Source organism: Carassius gibelio, chromosome B7, assembly GCF_023724105.1.
Source record: "Carassius gibelio isolate Cgi1373 ecotype wild population from Czech Republic chromosome B7, carGib1.2-hapl.c, whole genome shotgun sequence".
Lineage (NCBI taxonomy): Eukaryota > Metazoa > Chordata > Actinopteri > Cypriniformes > Cyprinidae > Carassius > Carassius gibelio.
In genome coordinates this window covers 41,710,544-41,729,854 of record NC_068402.1, presented here as the reverse complement: position 1 = coordinate 41,729,854, position 19,311 = coordinate 41,710,544, and the positions used below count along the sequence as shown (strand labels likewise).

The 19,311-nt window shown below is 42.2% G+C and overlaps 1 protein-coding gene across 1 annotated transcript in view; it reads left to right on the top strand.

Annotated features, from left to right (window-relative positions):
* LOC127962353 (uncharacterized) overlaps positions 1 to 9,036 on the top strand; it is a 195,492-nt gene extending 186,456 nt beyond the window's left edge. The window contains exon 2 of the transcript XR_008154567.1: positions 8,852 to 9,036. The gene's annotated coding sequence lies outside the window, so the exon portion shown is untranslated. The remainder of the gene's footprint in view (positions 1 to 8,851) is intronic.
* The last annotated feature ends 10,275 nt before the right edge of the window (positions 9,037 to 19,311 follow it).

Below are 19,311 nucleotides of genomic sequence, written 5' to 3'. Positions count from 1 at the left end.
GGTGAGTAGCCACTTGCGGCAGGAGTCCCGGAGCTGCTGGGCCATCGCGAAGGGCCGACCGGATTCCCCTGGGTCCATTGAACAGAACCTCTGGCGATGTTGCTCTGGGGACAGGCCAACCCGCTGAATGATGGCCCTCTTCAGGTCGTCGAAGACCGGGAGGTTCGCCACCGGTAGCTGTTGTGCGGCCACCTGGGACTCGCCCGAGAGCAGGGGGATCAGGCGTACTGGCCATTGGTCGTGGGGCCAGCCGCACGCTTCTGCTGACTTTTCAAAAAGTTCCAGGAACACTTCCGGGTCATCCTGCGGTCCCATTTTGTGGAGGGGTAAATGAATGGGAACCGTGGGTGGTCCCGTGGCCTCGGCGCGAACCTCCCGGTCAATCCAGCTCCGGAACCTCTCGCGGTCCTCCTGCTGGGCTTGTAGGATGGTGTGGAACCGTCGCTCCTGATCAGTTCTCAAGTCAAGCAGGGCCTGATGTTACTCTTGGTGCAGGGCCGCGAGGGATGAGATGACTTCCGCAAATGGCGTGGAGGACGAGCTCTGCATGGCGGCGGCACTCCTTCCTTTCCCGGATGTCAGCACCAGTGTAGTGAGTTTCCCCCCAAACCAGTCACTTACCATTTGTCTCCTGATTCTCTCTCCCGCTGCAGACTTCGCTAAACCACGCCCCCCTGCCACAGTATAGCTCAGTAATGAAGGCAGCAACATGTGGTAGATGGGACAGAACAAAAAGGCTTAATAATCTTTCATTGTGCTAATGTATTATAATACGAAAGGGTATGGCTCCTATACAGCGTGTAGAGCTTAAACACAACCAGTGTGCAGAATGATGCACTTGAAGCAACACAGAGTCACAGCGTGTAGCATTAATCATAGAAATGTTCAAAACACCAAGGGTATTATATGTGTGCAATATTTTGAACCTTTTCTTTTAACATTTTTAAATCTCAGTTATTGTGTGCTGAGAGTTTCATTGTTTTGACTTTAGTAACTATGTTGGGATGATACACTGATTCAATCTAATATATATTTAGAATTATATATATAATTGAGTATTGTGATTATATAACTATTGCAATTCGTGACTTATTCAAATTGTCTATAAAATGATTTGTTTGTTTCTGTAGATTTGAGTGAAAGATTAAAAACAAGGAGGTTTGGGAACGACTGAAGAAGACAGCTGTGAGGGAAGGAATTAATCACCAAAAAGATCTTTGAGAATGTGTGCATTGTTTATTACAAATTGTGTTTTCATTTAAATGTAGCAATTTACACAGCTGGTCAAAAGTTTTAAATATATTTTAAAAGTATAATTTATTTCTATAATGCACAGCTATATTTTCAGCATTAATTACTCCAGTCTTCAGTGTCACATGATCTTCAGAAATCATTCTAATATGATGATTTTCTGATTATTATCAGTGTTGTGCTGTCCATTATTTTTGTCTACACTACAGTAAGCAAGGATGCATAAAATTGAAAAGTGGTAGAAAATACTTTCGTAATTTTAATATTTTTAATTAATTTTTTTTTTCAATATTTTGAACTTTGTATTTATAAAATAATCATGAAGAAAAAAATGTACTCTCCAGAAATGCAAAGTTTTCTTCCCCATCATTTCTAATATGGGGTGCATTTCCCAAAACCAACTATTGTCACAAGTTCCATCATTACCAATAGAGTTCAGTGGAACTAACGACCGTAGTAAGTTAACTGCAGGTGTGATTCACATCATTCATGTAGGTCATGAGCAGATGCACACTTTGATCATAGCGGCCATAATGCGATTAGGTGCATGTAAATGCACTGATTTGTGATAATCAGCAATGGTTCCCGAGAAGCAAATCAGTATATGAAAAAGATCATGTGACACTGAAGACTGGGCCGGCTCAGCCCCCGCGTGCCTCGTTTTCTCCGCCCAGAGGGGATTCCCCAGTCCTCTTTGTACAGCCAGACCAGTGTTCCTCTGCTGCCGCGAGTGATCTGGTTTTGTTTGGAGGGACTGAGGAGGAACTGCTAGAGGACAGCATGTCTCTAGCTGCTTCAGATGCTGAGGAGCTGTCGGGCTCGCCGGACCCCGCCCCCTCGATGTTGTCTGAACCCAGCCGCTCGAAACTTGGGATGGACGCCGAGCTTATCCGCGTTCTCCAGGACAGTGGATGAGCTGGGTCTGGAATGGTTTCCTCCAGAGGAACCAGCCCGTAGCCATCTGGATGAATGGTTTCTGCCGGGGCGCCAGCAAGCCCCTCGTCAGCAAACCGCCCCGTTCTTCCCGGAGGTCCACGACAAGCTCACAAAATCGTGGCACGCTCCCTACTCAGCGCGCTTGCGTACTTCATCTTCATCTGCCCTCACCTCAATTGATGGCTCTGAAGAAAGAGGATACGAGCGATTGCCGCTGCTGGACGAGTCTGTGGCCGTGCATTTCTACCCGCCAGCAGCTATTGGATGGAAAGCCAAGCCCAACCATCCGTCCAAACCCTGCAGTACGACGTCGGCGCTCGCCGGGTGTGCCTACTCATCGGCAGGGCAAGCAGCCGCGGCACTCCACTCCATGGCAGTGCTGCAAGTCTTCTAGGCCAAACTTCTCACTGCCACTGATGAGTCTGGCCCGGATGTTGCCAGGCACAGGGAGCTGAGAAGTGCAACAGACTTAGCACTACGTGCTATCAAGAGCACTGCCCAGGCTGTTGGGCGCTCGATGACTAACCTGGTAGTCCTGGAGCGCCACTTGTGGCTTAACCTCACGGAGATCAAGGATGCTGACAGAGCCCAGTTCCTGGATGCACCGATCTCCCCCAGTGGCCTCTTTGGTCTGGTGATAGAGGGGTTCGCTGAACGCTTCACAGAGCTGCAGAAGTCGTCCCAGGCGATGCGACACTTCCTTGCAAAAGGCGCTTCATCTGCTGCTGCCAGTCGCCACAGACAGGTGCCGACTCGTCAGCCTCCCAAGCAAGCGCCCACTGCTACCACCGCGGCCCAGCCTGTGAAACCCGAGCCTCGACACCGTTCTCACTTGGCCACCAGACGGTATCAGTTCCCTAAACGTATGGGACCCCGGCCCAAGATAGTGCTGGACCCTGCGCCGCTGCCGTCATCCTGATCTACAGGAAAGAAAGAGGAGGGGACTAAGTCTCGCTGCGGCTGGACCACCCCCCAAACTGCCCCGTGTGTTTTGCCCTCCATCTCCAGGTGTCGACGAAGTAGTTCTTGCTACAAACAATGGGCTCTTTTTAGCGCCCAGACAGCAAAGCGCTGTTATAGTGCACAAAATAAAAAACACACTCCTTCACAAAAAAAGCAGTTTTCCTCACATAACACTCACATAACCACCCCACGGCGGACAAACATTCGAGTTAATACAACCCCTGTCCATCCGGGCCTCACAATGGCAAGCCATTCCCGGGGTATCAGATTGGGTCATGGGAATAATAAAACACGGCTATTCCCTTCAGTTCGCACGACGACCACCACGCTTTCACGAGGTGGTCACCACTTCGGTCCACATCGAGAACGCTCATGTTCTTCGTGCCAAAGTGGAAAATCTGCTGGTGAAGGGAGCTATAGAAATCGTTCCCCCAGCACACCGCGACTCAGGGTTTTACAGCCGTTACTTCCTAGTTCCCAAGGAGGATGGCGGGCTGCGCCCCATCCTCGATATAAGACATCTGAACCGTGCCCTCATGAGACAGCGCTTCAGAATGATCAGGTTGAAACAAATCCTCTCACAAATACGCTCAGGGGATTGGTTCTTTTCGCTGGATCTGAAAGACACTTACTTTCACATCCAAATAGCCCCCCGTCACAGGCCGTTCTTGAGATTTGCCTTCGAGGGCGTGGCTTACCAATACAAGGTCTTCCCCGTTTGGCTGTTTCTGGCGCCTCGCACGTTTACACGGTACGGCACGGTACTCCCTGAGTGTGTGCTAGACACAATTTCACAGGCTAGAGCTCCATCTACATGACGCCTCTATGCCTCCAAATGGTCTGTGTTCTCCACATGGTGCTCAGACCATGTTGAAAACCCGACCTCCTGTGACGTATCAGTGATACTGTCATTTTTGCAAGAGCTCTTGGAGAAGGGATGATCCCCCTCCACGCTCAAGGTCTACGTAGCAACTATAGTGGCATCACACGCCCTTATAGCAGGCCAGTCGGTGGGCTGAAATGACTTTGTTGTCCGATTTATGAGAGGTGCCAGAAGGCTTCATCCGCCTTGCCCTCCCACCGTCAATTCGTGGGACCTGCCCACGGTACTGAGAGCCCTAAAAGGGGCCCCCTTTGAACTACAGTCCATAGGCCTTAAGGCCCTGTCGCTAAAGACTGCTCTGCTGTTGGCACTAGCGTCTGTTAAGTGTGTGGGCGATTTGCAAGCACTTGCAAGCAACGACTCGAGGGTCGTCGTGAAAACGGAGGCATGGCTATGTGCCAAAGGTGCTCTACACACCTTTTAGAGCACAAGTGGTCACTCTCTCTGCATTACAAAATACAGAGGATGATCCAGGGCTGAATCTGCTTTGCCCAGTGAGGGCTCTAAAAGTCTACATAGAGCGTTCTGCGCAAATAAGGCGATCAGAGCAGCTCTTCATATGCTTTGGAAACCACACCAGAGGGTTACCGGTCTCAAAGCAAAGGCTTTCAAAGTGGATTGTTGATGCAATCCAACTAGCCTACTCTTCTCTGGGCCTGCAAAGCCCAATTGGAGTAAGAGCCCATTTGACGAGAGCAGTGTCTTCGTCCTGGGCATGGTCTAGTGGTGTGACTATCGCAGAAATTTGTGCGGCGGCTGGTTGGAACTCACCGTCCACATTTGCTAGATTTTATAATCTAGACATCCCGGCTCTTCATGCTAGGGTACTTTCTGTGTGAAGTACTGCGTTCCTTGCCATGCTAAAATGGCTGCACAACTCAGTCGTTGCTTCAGTCGAAGTAACCTGAATTCCTGTGGCGAAGCGGCCAATATATAGCCAGATTCTCCGCCCATTTTGGCGGGCTTTGGTGGGCTTCGCTGCCATAGGTTCGTGCAGCCCCACTGCCAAGCCATTGGTTTGTTTTAATAACTCTGCACGATCCAATGGCCATGCAGTTTCACTGCGTGATTGAATAAGGCTTCAGTTCAGGAGAAAAAAAATAGTTTTTCCCATATGCGTCTTCGACGCAGTACGAGTGAAGTATTGAAAGGGATGATAAGAGCCGATACACCTACAAAGTGACATCATAGTTCCCGCCACTCTATTGGGATGAAGTAAACATTTTCATATATAATTTGTTAATTTTGTTGAATTAAAATCCCAAAACCTCAACAGGTCCACCAGACCCAAGAACACCCTTTTATCTCCTGTATAATGAGTTGTATTTGTAGGGGTTATTATAATAAAACAATTTTAAATCCTGGCCTGGACCTCACTCATTTTCAAACCCTGGCTACGGCCATGAATCTTGACAATAAACTGATGGTGAGCATAAGAGACTTTCCGATGATAAAATAAAAACAGCAGTTCTGTTTCGCCTATAGCAACGAGCTGTATCACGCATTGTTTTATTCAATTCTTTTATGCAGCATTTCTAGTCCATTTTTGGATTACAGCAAAGGTACGTGTTTGTGTTAGATGGTTAGGTATGTTATAGTAATAATATTTATGTATAAATATTGGCTGATATAATAAAGGATTGTTTTGCTGTGCTGTGTTAGATTTGCACCGTGACAGGTGTTTGATTTGTGTTGATTTTATATTGTTTATTTAGTTAGTTAGTTAAAGATTAATAAAGTTGTTTTGCATTTGTTTATGTTTTTCTGTTTGACAGATCTTCCTTTGTGGAGTTGTATGCATATGGACCTCTGATGTCTAGGCCCTGTTGTTTTGCTTATGATTTATTTATTTATTTTCATATAAGTTTTAAATTGATGGTCATATATTTGTTTCGAAGTTATTTCTTATGTTATTATGTTATATGATGTGTGGAGAAAAGGAAAGTTTTTAACCCATTTTTCTATATTCTAGGAGCCAGCCTGCGTGGGAGTATTTTCCTCTTGTTCATCTGGGACTTTCCTTTACTGCATGTGGCGTGAGGTTATCTGCACTGCATGGGTATTGATTTGAAAGCATAGAGTTATTTGCATTATTCACTACACCTTTTTAAATTTATTGGTTGGTGCACGTCAATGCACGTGTGGTGTGTGTGCTCTTGAGGTTGTGGGTCCTTGGCCCAGTGACCTTTTCTCTTCTTCCCGCAGGCTTGGTTGATCTTTCATTCAAGAATTGTGGGTTATGATTATAATATATGACTTAAGTCTAGACATCTTACAATTGTGATTCTCTTTTTACATGGTTATAAATGATAAATATAAAGTGTTTTACTTGGAGGTTACGTCTGTTCTTCATTTTACTAGTTATAGAACTTGTGTTTAATTATTTCCGTAGGTATTAAACCCCGGTGGCATAGTCGGAATCAAGTTCATTGGCTATCGCTTGGTTACACCTACATCCAGCACCTCCAGTTGACACCCCACCATTACACAGGCGATTTAGACATTCTTCCAAATCCCTGTCATCAGGTACTCAATTACTTCAAATACTACCTCTAGATCAAGGCACAGTGCAGCAAGTAGATCTCCAAGGCAAGGATTTTCAGACATCCAGAATGCCATGCTAAATGAGAGAATAAAGGCTCATGAACAAGAGGTACTCCAGCCAGGGGCGCAGATGGGATTTTTTTAATTGGGGGGGAACAAGCTGTCAGCAATTGATTTCAACTCAATAAGTTATTTTGCGTATTTGGGCATTAACTGGCGCTCAAGTAGTTTAGGCTAATGGTTTGCACTGAAAAGCCATTGGGGGATTCTAATTTGAAATCATGGATAAACAACGATGGACAAAGGTAAACAAAGGCCTACCTGATTAACACTAGCAATGCATGATCAAACTGTTATGTGTCTAGTATACCAAACACCCACCAAAACTTAATGCCTTCTGCAAAATATGTTTTATTTAAACATTTGCTTATCTCAGCATATACATTCTATCATTATGAACAAAAAAAGCAAAGAACCTATGTACAAAAAATACACAAAACATAAATATAATAAAATAAATAAAAATAAGTAAGTATACAGAGGATTAGAAATTCCATCTAGTGCAGCCAAATAAATTTACTCATTGAAGGACCCAAAAACATCTCTCCTCCTTTCATTACGGTGAACATACTGCTGGGCAATTTCTTGTCTGTCCAGTCTGTCAAGCCTCTCTTGGTGAATATGGCACACAGCAATGCCATTGAGTTTTTTGTGTCATGGTTGATCGCTACCATGTTTTTAATATGCTTTAATCTGCTAAATATAGATTGGGTTGAGGGATAATATGGCTCCTTTTGTAATTTGTATGTTTTTATTTCACTTTTAGTGAGATCCTTCATGCAGTGTCTGTGTGTAAGATATTGAGCACGTTTGATGTGTTTATAATGAGCATGTGTGTTGTTGATATTGTCTTGTTGGAAGCCTACTGTGGGTGTGGTATGTAATGGACTACTACAGGTGGTCCCCATTGAGTGAGTAGCTGCTACACCTCCCGATCATCACAATTATAAACTCACAGATCTATAAAAGGGACAGAAACTTACCATGAAGGATGATCCGGATGCTGATCTCCTTTCCCTATACGGGTACTCCGCGGCTGGCAAATTGCACGATCGATTGAAGATATGAGTAAACAATGAACGCAAGTATTCCTAGAAAGGGACATTCTTTTTCTTCCTCTCCTAATCCATTGCTTGATGCTGATGGTCTTGCACTCACTATAGCTGCTTTTGCTGAGGACTTTTTACTGATTCCTTATTGGACGGAACACTGCCAAGCCATGCCGGAGCCAGACCACCTGCTACACAACTCGAGGGAGTAGGAGAGAAAGGCATCATCCCCATTTGGGACAGGAAAGTAGTTCTTCCGTACTGGTACATGAATGAGAGTTTGAACTTTGAGAGGTGTTAATTATAGGACCTAAAAACTCTCCTTGTAATAACCTAGAACACTGTCTAAGACTTGATGGTTGCTCTGTCATTTCTTCGTCATCAGTTAGGAACCTAGGTGGGCTATTTCATCGCAATCTTTCCTTAGAAAGCCATGTTTCTAGCATTTGTAAAACTGCATTTTTTTTCATCTCAAAAATATATCTAAATTACGGCCTATGCTCTCAATGTCAGATGCAGAAATGTTATTCCATGCATTTATGACCTCAAGGTTAGATTATTGTAATGCTTTATTGGGTGGTTGTTCTGCACGCTTAGTAAACAAACTACAGCTAGTCCAAAATGCAGCAGCAAGAGTTCTTACTAGAACCAGGAAATATGACCATATTAGCCCGGTCCTGTCAACACTGCACTGGCTCCCTATCAAACATCATATAGATTTTAAAATATTGCTTATTACTTATAAACCCCTGAATGGTTTAGCACCTCAGTATTTAATGAGCTCCTTTTACATTATAATCCTCTATGTCTGCTACGTTCTCAAAACTCGGGCAATTTGATAATACCTAGAATATCAAAATCAACTGCGGGCGGCAGATCCTTTTCCTATTTGGTGCCTAAACTCTGGAATAACCTACCTAACATTGTTCAGGAGGCAGACACACTCTTGCAGTTTAAATCTAGATTAAAGACCCATCTCTTTAACCTGGTTTACACATAACATACTAATATGCTTTTAATATCCAAATCCGTTAAAGGATTTTTAGGCTGCATTAATTAGGTAAACCGGAACCGGAAACACTTCACATAACACCCTATGTACTTGCTACATCATTTGAAGAATGGCATCTACGGTAATATTTGTCTGTTTCTCTCTTATTCCGAGGTCACCGTGGCCACCAGATCCAGTCTGTATCCAGATCAGAGGGTCACTGCAGTCGCCCGGATCCAGTACGTATCCAGACCAGATGGTGGATCGGCACCTAGAAAGGACCTCTACTGCCCTGAAAGACAGCCAAGACCAGGACAACTGGAGCCCCAGATACAGATCACCTGTAAAGTCCTTGTCTCAGATGACCACCTGGACAAGACCACAGGAAACAGATGATTCTTCTGCACAATCTGACTTTGCTGCAGCATGGAATTGAACTACTGGTTTCGTCTGGTCAGAGGAGAACTGGCCCCCCAACTGAGCCTGGTTTCTCCCAAGGTTTTTTTCTACATTCTGTCACCGATGGAGTTTTGGTTCCTTGCCACTGTCGCCTCTGGCTTGCTCAGTTGGGGTCACTTCATCTACAGCGATATCGTTTACTTGATTGCAATTAAATGCAGAGACACTATTTAACTGAACAGAGATGACATCACTGAATTCAATGATGAACTGCCTTTAACTATCATTTTGCATTATTGAGACACTGTTTTCCTAATGAATGTTGTTCAGTTGCTTTGACGCAATGTATTTTTTTTAAAGCGCTATATAAATAAGGGTGACTTGACCTGACTTGACTTTGCTGCTGTTTTGTCTTTTATTGATTGCACCATACTTCTACCAGAAAGACTCGGGAGATAAAATGATGTACGAAGCATACTTTTATTGAGAAATCAGCAAGCATGATTATACATTTTTTTTGCGGAAGGCCCCATCCATGGTTCGTAATCCGAGGGTAGCGGACCTGCATTTCCTGCCTGAAGATGAAGGCAGGGGCGCAGCCGACCCCCCTGGAAGGTAAGGACAAGACCATCCTGTTGGTGGTGGGGAGGGTGGAGGTTGTTATCACGTCGGCATCTGCGGACTCAAACATGTGTAAATACGATCTTTTATACCAAAGTCTTCCTCATTCAGTTCAGGATAACTGCTGCATCATTTGTAATGGGAGTCAGGAGTGAGTTTTCCAGTTCTTTTAAAGTTTAAATGCCTGGTTGCATAAACCTCTCAGTAATTTGTATATCTACTGTGTCAAGGACATGTTATAACTATACTTTGTAAAAATCCACAGCGAATCCAGGTGTGTATGCAGGAGCCTGTCGAGAAGATCTCTTAGGGGGCCTATGTGTGCGTCATGAAACAATGGGCTCTATAGACAGATTGTTACACCTGTCTCCTGCCTCCTTAAAGATTGTCTCAGTGTTCAGTGTTTCTTTTGGATTTCAAGCTGCCTTGGACTAAAGAGACTGCAGAGAGCATGCCCTCCTCTGTCTGAGTGTTTTTCTGGAGAGAGGCGTTTAGAACCTCTAGTTCACTGATCACATCTAAAGCAAGCAGAAGTCAGAGTACAACATTACCCGTTTGCAGTCGAATACTGCAGTCGAACATAAGCCCTCTACCTGGCTTGTAGATTCAGAATTACTTGCAGCCATCTCATCTAGTGCATTTAGTACCATCCCATATTGGCTGAGAACAGCACGGATAGTGGGTGAGCGTACAGTCCACCTAGTGGGACATAAAGGCCTAAAGGAAAGGGCTGGCCCTTCCCCTTCAGCTGCAACAATGGTTTTAAACTTGTCTTTCAGCTTACCAAAGTGCCCAAAAAATGTGCCAAACTCATGTAACCAGTCAAGTGCATTTCGCACAACATTGGACGCTGACCAAGCCTGTTGTGTAACTAAATTAACACAGTGTGCCTCACAATGTATATATGGTGCTAGTGGCTGTTCTTGCCGAATAACATCCTGGGCACCTGAGTATTTTTCAGCCATATTTGAAGCCCCATCATATGCCTGACCTCTGAGGCCAGATATTGGCAATTTTAGTCTCAACAAAGGTTTTCATCTGTTGTAGAAGTTGTAAGCGTATAAAGTCTTCGTGCACCAGCAAATCAGTGTCAATATAACGTAGGCACAGTGCCTCCTGCTCAACACCAGAGATATCCCTTGTCCCATCCATAATAATCTAATACTGCCACACTAGTAGGGATCGGATCAAAGCTGTAATTGCCCTGATAATTGATGAACTCATCAAATTTATACGCTCATTTTGACTATCCCAAGATGTGTGCACCCCACTCTTTGCAGATAACCACCTAGTAAATGATTGATAATCTTCAGCTTTGTATTTTAAAAGTTGCTCAAGGTAACACCTTGATGATTTTCATGCCCCCTAGAGGCCAATCCCTGCCTTGCCAGAAACATCTCGCCCCCTATTATATTTAAGAGGTTAGCTCTGTTTTCTGCCTGTTGTGTTCTGACTGCACTGCTCAACTGTGTAGTAACTGGTCTGTTTTCATATGCAGCAGTTGACCGACTGATTTCTCATGCATGGAAAATTATTCACATGCTTTTTTCCAGTTTTTAAATCCAGTACTGACAAAAGCTGGGTTTATACTCTTGGCTTGTGCTGGTTTCCCTGTCTTAAAGTATTTAAAGCAGTGAAAACACAGAACACCATCAATACCCATAATAACGTGCAGCCAGGGATACTTCTCATACCATGATTTTTGGAATGTCAGTGTCCGGTCTTTCATCACTTTTTTGTTTTTGCAAAACTTTAGGGTCAGGTTGATTTGGCTTTGTATATGTCGTTATCATGTCAACATCCTCTCCCTCTGTGTTGCCTCCTGTCCCTCCTTGTTCTGTCCCTGCTTCTTCTGTCTCCTTTTTCATGCTGTCTTTTTTCTACTGTGGCTGCCCTCCGGCAGTTCCTCACTTGACTGACTAGAGCCTGCCTTGCTGTCATCAGATATTGCCTGCAGGCCAGGAGGACAATGTTAACATTAAATTATTATAAATTTAAATCTTATAATTTCAGTTAACTCTCTATACCCCACTAGAAATTTACAACGATATGAAATACAACATTTTCCTGAGAATTTCGGCTAAAACTACTAAAGTTGGTAATTATTTAAGAATAACTAAAAAAAACTATTTAAGTGCTAATTACAAGCAATTTATGGTTTAGAAATAGCTCTTTCAAATGATGTGTGAGTAATAAAGAACTAAACATCCATGTTTTCCATAGCCCATAATTTAAGACCATAAAAAGGAATAAACATGATTTTGTAAACATGATCTATATCCTCTGTACAAAAAAAAAAAAAAAAAAAAGGATTTCACAGCTATAAGAGGATGACAGCTGTAAGAGGATGACAAAAAGTCTATGTATGCCTTTATTTGTTGTTTGCATAAACCTTGCACTGCACAAATTTACTTATATAATAATTATCATAATTATATTATATATTATAATTATTTTTATAGTGGCTTACATGCTAGTAAATATACCTCGGTCCACTTCAGTGCAATACAGTGCATGGGATTAGATGATAATGTTATGCCTAATTTAGCATGGCAAATCCAAGAAAAATAGTCATGGTCTCCACATTTTGCTGTGTTTGCCAAGTGAAAAAGCCTTCTAGTCATTATTGTCAGACTAGCTATTCCAATAACAAACCTAATCTGCCACATCTTGGAAAGTCAACAGGAATAGGATACTTAACACTGTTTGGCTTTTGAAAAAAGGAGGTGATTGTTTTTTGTCTCTTCATTGCATTTATGTGTCAGTTATGCAGTCCAATTTTTCAGTCCAGAAAAATCACCAGCTCAGTCATAGACGATGGTATTTGATCACTATGGTCACCGCTACAGCCACAATTGAGGCAGCTACAGGCTCCTCCTCATAGGACCCCTGCATCAGGAGTCATAGTAGCACATAATACACAGACAGAAAGTGTAAACGTCAGTGGCAGCACCATCATCATTTGTGTTTTTATCAACAGAACAGCATGTAGTGAGAACGTGGAAGTAATGGTGACCAGTAAATTATTATTGTGCGTCAGCCTGCGTCTGCCACGACCCAACTCTGAAGCTGTGGCAGGCGGCAATAATTAAGAAACGGTGGACAGGAACATAGCGGAAACCCTGATTAATCCTCTGTTTTACGGATGTGTGTCACCTTTCTTAGCGACAGTGATGGGGACAGATCGTTCACTATGAAATATGCACGCCTGACTCAGCAGCAGCTTAAGGAGGACACCTTTGCTGATAAAGAATGTTAGTGGCTGTGTTTACAATCAAACTAAAAATTTGTAATCGGATTGACAGCTCAATTGGACTGAAAAGCCTTCATATCATATAAACATCTTAATCAATCAGATTGAGCTCAATTGGAATTAAATATCGATCGGATTGAAGGGGGTAGTTTATTCCTCTTCTAATACAATTGAGAGTAAATGTTAACATTCGATCGAATTGAACCACAAAACTGAAAGGACTGCGCATGTGCAATGATGCATAAATAACGTAATGACCTACTGTATGATGCATTGTTATGTTGTATAAATGCGTGTCCTGTCATTATAAAACTCTCCTTTCCCTCTGCAATTGTGAAGTGGAGCAGGACAACCTTTTTTCAGATACTCATTGTTACGAATCAGCTCAAGGGGGAAATATGAATAATCATAACTAGTTATGATAAGTTATAAATATTTAGATCTGCTGTAAGTTTTGACTTTACCTTTCGGTGTCAACTATCTGTCAATTCTAAGAATGTTAATTTCCTGGTTAGGGAAAACTAACTTTCTTACCATACAATACTACTCATAGCATGTAGCAAAAATCTGCATGATTAGGGAGCAAACAATGAGCAACCTCAAGTGTTATACGAATAAGACTTTATTAACTACATAAACATTTAAACTAGTCTAACACACACACACACATATACACACACACACACACACACACATATGCATACTGTACAGTTGGCATAGAAAAAAAGAGTTAGATATAAACTTTTATACAGGCTCTAGACCCAACAACAAGACAAACAACATAACAGAAGGAATAGATACATAAACACATAAAAACATACTTTGATTAATGAGAGTCTAAACAGGCACCGATACCAATGTTTCCACAAATATGATTGATATCCAACTGAGCTGCAACTAGGGCTTGTGAGCATCATTATAATACAATTTTGAGACTCATCAAGTCGGGACATGAACTTAAACATCATGTTCCCCAAGAGAGCCTGTAAAGTGCTTAGCCCTGAGTCACAAAAGCGCTTACTTGCACTGCTATTCCTGGGGTTTTCTAGCAGTATCCTCAGGCAGTCGTTATATGCTACCTGAAGTTTGCACATGGTCTCCTTTTTGTAGTTGACCAACAATGGGGCTGCATACATAGGGGTGCAATATGCACGGAACAATCTCACTTTCACATCATCAGAACAGTGATGGAATTTCCGGACAAACATGTTTGCTTGAACATAACAACATTTGTCTCTGCCTAAACATATCTGCATCATCTTCCAACCTGTCAGTGATGATGTTCCCAAGATATTTTGTACAGTAAGATACACAGAGGGATTTCCCTGACAGGTAAAACATTGGAAAATGCAGCTTCTGATCCTCCTTGGTCCTACATATCAATACAACACTCTTTTTTGCATTGTACTTTACATCAAACTCAACCCCATACTCAGAGCATATATCTAATAGCTGCTGGAACCCAACAGTGCTGGGGGACATAATAGCCAAATTATCTGCATACATCAGATGGTTTAAGAGTGTTCCCTATCAGACAACCTGTCTTACACTTCCCCAACTGTTTCGACAGTCTGTCCATGTATAGGTTGAGCAGAGCTGGAGACAGAAGTCCCCCCAGCCATACTCCATTGCCTACACTGAAGGGTGAGTATAGGCTGTTTCCCCATTTAACTTGCATATTTTGTTTGGCATACCAGTAAACCAGGATACGTATAATGCATCCATGCACACCCCTAAGCTTGAGTTTAGTTAAAAGCTTATGGTCATTTACCCTGTCAAATGCCTTGGAGACATCAATAAACCCTAGAAATATTGTAGAACCCTGCCTTCTGTAGGATTCAACAGCTTCTTTCAAGGCATAGATACATAGATCTGTACTGTGCTTGACCTTAAAACCAAATTGATTTTCTGTAGTATAAATAAACTCACTCAGTCTATCTAGTAGCATCTTGTCTAACACCTTTGAAAGAATGCTGATGGGTCTATAGTTATCCAAACTCCCTATTTTACCTGCCTTATCCTTAATGACTGGCACTAATGTGACTGTCATCATGGCGTCTGGCAGTATGCCATGTGTCATTAGCCCTGTGAGGCAGATGGACAATAGAGCTGCTACCCTGGGGCTGGCTAACTTAAGGTGCTCCGCAGTGATGTTATCCTTGCCACTAGCTTTGTTATCAGCTAGTTGCTCTATAACATGATAAACCTCGCTAGGAGTAAAATGAATCACTTCTTCCTTTAACTTGCCCACACAATAAGGCTCACTTTTAAAACAATTAAACATAGCTGCATAGTGCAGCCTCCACTGCTCTGCTATATTGTCTCCACCAGATACCCCTTCATGTACCCCAGCCCCCATTAGAGGCACATTCATCACTGCCATTGGCCTGCCTGTAGACTTGGGTTTGCGTGTTTCATAAAATCGCCGCACAAAAGTTCCTTCAGGCCACAGCTCTGGATTATACATTTCGATTAAGCAGATACATTTCGGTTAGAGCTTAAGCAGTAAAAAGAAAAGAAATAAAGACATGAAGCTATTGTACAATTTGATATTCAGCAGATCTACAGCCTGAAGAAAGAATCAGTTTCTTAGTTCAAACAAACCTTTGTAAAAGGTGCATATGATCCTTAATGTATCATTTCATAAGACTAAGTTTGATACTTGCAAGTCTCGCCTGTTTGATAAAGAGTCCTGATACACTTTGGGGCTCCAGTTGATCTCTGCTGAAGAGAATAGATGAGACAGTTCCAGTGTTGTGGGTAACGCGTTACAAAGTAACGCGTTAGAGTACTCTAATTACTTTTTTCCTGAAATGTGTAACTTAACGCGTTTGTTTCGTGCGTAAGTAATCAGTAACTTCGTTATTTTTTAAAAAAAGTAATCCGTTATTTTAAGGAAAGGAAAATCCCGACTGCAGCCTGCTTTTTGTCAGACAGTATGCCTAGGTCTACTGTGCCACCTGCGGATGTATCAGCGGAGCCGAAACTCTGTGATCGTAAAGTCAATGGCTGTGATGCGTCTGTGCCCTGCGCCTGACCCTGTGTGTGTGGGTTTTTTTTTTTTTTCGAACTCCCGGCAAGATGGCAGAGAGGACAGCGTTTGGTTTATGGAAGTACGCACATTACTTTCAATTTGTCAACAAAAAAGAAAAGAACATAACGGTAAAATAGCCGTTTTATTCTAACTCTATGTTGGTGAAAAGCTTCTGTCAAAATGTTAAATGTAAGAGGACTGTGTTAAAGCGAATTTAGGCTTGTGACTGTGAGTGACACTTTAATAATAATTAGTTCGGCTATTAAGCGATTTGTCATTTGCCTGTGTGGCGGTGAAGGATTTAATTTGGTTTGTTATCATTTTTATTTGACAGGCAGCTGTTAATTTCTGTTAGATCGTTGGCTGGCTGATTGTTCATCATTTCTAAATGGATTTAAATCTGCAAGCCTGTTTAAGGTTGTGTTTACAAGTAAGCATACTTGTACTTTGATAACTGCATTATTTAAAGTTAAAGAAAAATCAGGAGTTATCTTGTGGTGCTCATAATATACAGTAGCCTAGGCTAACCGGGCTGGGTAGGTGCAAATTTTGATTAATAATATGTTCTGTGATAATAAATAAATAAAACGCCATGTGGAATAGCCTATTGCTGACTGTCTTTCCTGTTATTGTTATCCTGCAGTGTTAATTTAGTCGGATGACTGACGTTATTCATTGTCGGGAGTCACGACTTCTAGGTGCACTTAAAGGGGGCTGTGTCTGTCATGTGTGAGCTGCTGCAAACGGCTTTTAATTTTTGGTAACGCATGAGTACTCTAACGCGTTACTTTTATGAATAGGTAACGCTGTATCATAACTGATTACTTTTAATTGATGGTAACGTTGTAACCTAACTAACTACTTTCCAAAGTAACTATACCCAACACTGGACAGTTCGAATCAGAGGATCCTGATGAATGAATAGTCAAGGCCGAAGCCTGGCACAAGCTTAGTGTGGTTTTGAGAGCTCTTAGCTCAGCATCTTCTCCTGGAATTCCAGAATCTAAAAGAACCACCTGATCTGGTGATCAATGATCTATATAAGGGGATGATGTCACACCCTCAGGATTTGAATAAGCCAATAAGGAATGGTACCTTTTGGAGGAAAACTAATGTGTCACTTAGGCATCGACATATAATATACACTGTCATTTAGATCATGAACATACGAACTCATAGATACCAAACATCGTATAGATGAGGTTATATTAACTAGTGATCCATCATAAGCATGTATAAAACATATACAATACACAAAACACAATATACAAGAACATTAACAGTATACAGAATGCCCTAAAGTATATGTGAATCAATTCAAAGAAAGGTTTTTCGATGAATTAATTAGAGACGAGTCCCTTTTTATTTGCATTATGTGTCTGTTTCTGTAATCAGATGCTTTCTTAACTGCTGCTTTCTCACTGCTGTCCATTTTTGTGTTTATTTCATAATTGAAAGGAAAACATGCAGCATATATTTACATATTCATCCAAACGTCACTCAGCAGCTTTAGGTTTGGCTGCCTTTTGCGAACTTTTGCGGACTGAACAGTTTGCATCTCGAATCAGCATGACTGATCCACAATTTTCTAAAGTTTCTCACTTTCAAACATACCTTACATTCCCTACGACTCAAAATAAACTATCCCTGAGAATACGTTACTCCAACAGCACAGAGTAATTCTGATATCTGCGTTTTTATGTCAGTGCCAGTATTCGGTGCTTTTGCAAAACGTAAATGTAAGAAACTTATCCAAGACAATGATGACGGTGTTTATTAATATTTAAAGTTTTGATTGTATGATGATTTTATGATTGTACAAATTACTTTATTTGAATGCGTTTGAATGTATTTTTATTTGCAGGGATGATAGAAATAATGTCATAACATCATTATGTCAACAGTTTTTTCGAGCCAGTTCATTGAAACAAACTACCAGAAAGAACCAGTTCACGAAAAAGAACTTCCCATTAGTATTTTGCAGGAAATACTAATGTGTACGAGCTGCACAGGCTCAGCTTGGTTTAAAGGCCAAAGTAAATTTCAGATCTATTTCGACCTCACTCAGACTGACTGTCACCATGGTCTTTACTAGAATTTTCCATGAAATACTATTTTGCATCTTCGTGATGGTAATCGGGAATGTCCATCATGCTTGGGCATGGATCATTTGCTGTAGGACATTGAAGATCCATGTCTGGCTGCTGAGAATTTCTCTCTACAAGAAAGGGGAAAAGGGCCAAGTTTATTAAACATGTCCAGAGCAGTCCAGCCATCAATGGTTGAAGCACAACCGGAAAAGAGAACGTTCTCCTAGCAATTCTAATGCTATCTGTGAGAAAAGGTCAAAAGTTTCAGATTCACATTCTGATATCAGCAGCAAATTTTAGCAACCTTATGAGATCTGGTTGGGAGAAAAGTACACAATCTGTTGTCTTCTCTGAAAAAATTTTACCCTCCTGATGCCATTTCTCTTCAAGCTCATGACCCCCTGTTTGTTAGTAATTATCAAGGCATGAGAGAGAGGAAGATCCCCTGGATGAGTCCAAATCTTTTGTTAAGGATGGGAGTGTGCACAGCCTGCTATTGCCACTCAAATTCTTAAAGCTGCAAGGATTTTTGAATTGGAAAAATGAAACTCAGACAGCATCGGTGGGCCAAGGAGTGTGGGCAGCAGTCCATCAGTCCCAACCTTCTTTTTCGATTCCTTTTGCAGAGGTTTATCCACAGATGCTTAGCAAGGCCTGGAATAATCCTAAATCCACTCCTCAATTCAATGCTGGTAGCTGGTGCTTTGTCAAAATACATTATGCTACAGAAACAGGCATGGGAGGTATGCCTGCAGTAGAGCATGAAATGGCAACATTAACACCTCTAGGACCAGACCGGGTGACTGATGGCAACCCTGGTGTCCCGGGAAAGAATGTGAGAAGACTGATAATCTGGTGTGTCTGACTTCAGTTAAGGATGCACCTCAGAGAAAGAGGAATCCCAGGGAATCAGGCCGCCAAGGAGGAAATTGCGTAGCAGTACCAGATGGGTGCCAGAATCTGGTCCCAACTATGCCTGGACAGTTGTGAAAGAAAAGAAATGAACAGCTCACTGGGTTTTATTGGAATTATTTCCTCGTGCCCCAAAAAAGATGGTGGTCTCTGACCCATCTTAGACCTGAGACATTTAAATGTGTACATAAAAGTGCAGCAGTTCAAGATGCTGACCACTGCACAAATCTCAGAGTCTATAGAACCAAATGAGTCGTTCATTTTCATGTAGCCAGTTATCCAGACCACAAAAAGTTCTTTAATTTTGCCTTTCAAGGCCAGGTGT